Raw genomic sequence first — 3,022 nt, forward strand, 5'->3', positions numbered from 1 at the left:
GTGCCAATTGTAGGCCTTCCCTTAGCACTACCAGGAGCATGACCCGTCTACTACAACGGGTTCCAGACCCGCTCCGCTGCGTCTCAACATGGGATCTTAACATGCCTTTCATTTCAAGAAATAAAACTGGGGTGCGGTAGGCCCCCTAAGGGGAATGAATGAAGAGAGTAATCTATAATATTTTGATTATAAATTAACAATGAAGAAAGGATGTTGAGAAAGGATGTAAATAAAGCAAAGAAAATTAAGAACGAACTTAAAGTACCGAGTCTGTTCTTTATGGAATTTGCACATGTATTAAAGTTTCTCTTGGTTCAAAAGTATGATTTCTAAAAAAGGGAAATACCTGGCTATAAACTATGGTGACAATAGCAGGTCCGACCAAATGACATGTGTGTTTACGTGTTCTCTTCTTCCGAATACCTCAACACACAAATAGAAAAAGAAGAATTTAGAATATGCAAAAGCAAAAGTCAAGAAAGAAATTGCAATAGAAAGTGTGTGTATGTGTGTGTGTGTGTGTATATATATATAAACTTTATGTAACCACACATAGTGTGGGCAGGGAGGCGGCACGCTTCCTTTTCCAAAGAGTTATAATTCGAGGGAATGGGCCCTTCCCTGTGCGTCAAGATTGAAATCACCGAGAATATTATTGAGTATCGCGAATATGTAAGAGATTGACATATCACCTAAATCTCAATGAGCGGATTTGTATTCCAAGTCAAGCATCCAAATTCTTGTACACACCAAGTATGTACATCTGCTTCACTTTCTGAAAAGGTGTAAAACTACGACCAAAATAGAAACAATATTAAAATACGATATTACTGAGGAACAAATTATTAATATAACTTGTATAAAAATTTCATACCTAAATTGCTACATATAGTATTGGAAGCCAAAACTACATTTCTAAGAATACGTTTATAAATTACTACATGTACCATTGCAATGTAAGACGATATTTTTGACAAAACGTTTATAATTTGGTTTATAAAAGTAAAAAAGTCTAACCACAAAATTTGTTGTTTCATTTCATTGTTAAGTTACATAAACAAAAATATAAATGATTTCAGTTACATATAAGTGTAGCACTTCAAGATAGGACAATGGAATCTGCTTTGCTTTTTATTAAAGTGTCATGTAAGTGTAGCACTTCAACATAGGACAATGAAATGTATTAATCACTTCTACTTGCAAGGGAAATCAAAGTTCCCTTTACCATATAAGTGTGGGACTTTAACATAGGACGATGGGATCCACTTTAAGTTTTTGTTGCACATCTTGCATTAGCTTCACGTTTCATCTTCTTTTTTGGTAGGTAAATCTTCTTTTCATTAAGGGACTTTTGAATAATCTTCCAAGAAAACTTCTTTTAGCTCGTTGATTCTTTGATACTCGTTGAGGGTGCCATTGTTATCAATGGAATAATGAAGAGTTCAAAGCTTACTATATTGAGCTACAGGCTTCAAACCCCTTGCTTGATACTGAACGATTGGCTAGATCTCAATCAATTACACACTTGAAATCATAGAAGTGCTTACGTCATTTAATTGCAAAAAAAAGAATCATGTAAAATTTCTTATGCATGATTCAATGATATACATGAGAAGATGCATTTCTAGATCAACATTTATTCCTCAAAACTCAAAATAGAATTCCAATGAAATCTAGTCGTCTAGCCATAGCTCAGGCATAGGCTCTAAGTAGCATGTCATCACCAAAGTTGGCCTCGACAGGACCTTCAAGGCCTTTTGCGTCTCTTGACCTTCCATTCTCTGACTAGACTTTCCCTCTATTGCACGACGCTTGCCAGGCATGACTCTCTTTGCCAACTGCCAGTCTACACTCACTAAGCGGCACTTTGCTATTCCGTTTAAAGGACAAGCATAGCCTAAGCCTTCTAAGACCAACTCTTTGATGACTCTCCTTCGACTCTCATCTCCTCTCATGTTCCACTCGAGGATGTTTCGCTAGCAGCACCAACAATTGTTCTGGAAGAGGGTCAGGCAGATGCAAGTTGAATTGCTCCTCCTCCATTCAGATGCGGGCAAATCAAGTGCTCCTTCCCAGGAAAGAGCCGCTACAGAGACTAGCACTTAATGAATAGGTCATTAATGTCGAGGGACAACCGAGCGTGCCAGTTAGGTCGCTCAATTAGCCAAATAGTGCGGTCCTCCTTGATTTGATAAAAACCCAAGCTCTTTAATCAAGCCTCGATGCAGGGCAGATTGTGAGAATAAAGAGGCTTCTTCTTCTCTGGGAGCTTCTACAACCATTCATCTTCAAGAATGGTACTCAATCTGGATAGAACCGGAGTGGTGAATGCACGTCAAAGGTCCCATTCTCTGCATTGCCAATGGGAAGCAGAAGCCCTGCTCAATTCCAAATTCCTTTCTTTCCACTAAAGCACAAGCGAACATTATTCAATTCCAAAGCAACAACCAAATAATCACAACAACTAAAGTATGTTGCACCCTCTGCTATAATGTTTTAGTCTATCGAAGCCAGGGAGGTCGACAACTTCTTGAGAGAAGCTCTTCGAGGTGAAGATCACCTGACAAGTAAGTAGGAAATAGATGGCAAGTTGGTGGCCGAGGATGGACAATCTCTCTGCATAGAAGGTACTAGGCTAGCCAGGAGTGAGGGGGTCCCCGAGCTCTTGGAAAACAATCCCTCGTTGCATGCTGCTAGGTGACAGCCATATCTATGCTTGATTGGCTAAGTTTTGATTTTCGGTCATCGATACCTAGTACCTTTCCTCGAAGCTTCCGAGGAACAATACTCCCCTGGATATCTAACCTCCCCATTGCCCAAACAAAAGAAGTCCAAGTAGTCCCTTGGATTGCCTCACTTGCTTGTCTTCTCCATTGCTCTCGCTATCCTCATATACATCATCTCCATTGTTAGCCTTTGCTAATGCAAAATTGCATGCACTCTCCACTATAGATCTATTACTTGATTGCCTAGTTGTTCTCACTTGTGTGTCTACCTCTGCTTACTTGTGCATCTACCTCTT

This window comes from Dipteris shenzhenensis, chromosome 6 (assembly GCF_047967505.1).
Source record: "Dipteris shenzhenensis isolate YYH24624 ecotype China chromosome 6, Dip_SZ_1.0, whole genome shotgun sequence".
NCBI lineage: Eukaryota > Viridiplantae > Streptophyta > Polypodiopsida > Gleicheniales > Dipteridaceae > Dipteris > Dipteris shenzhenensis.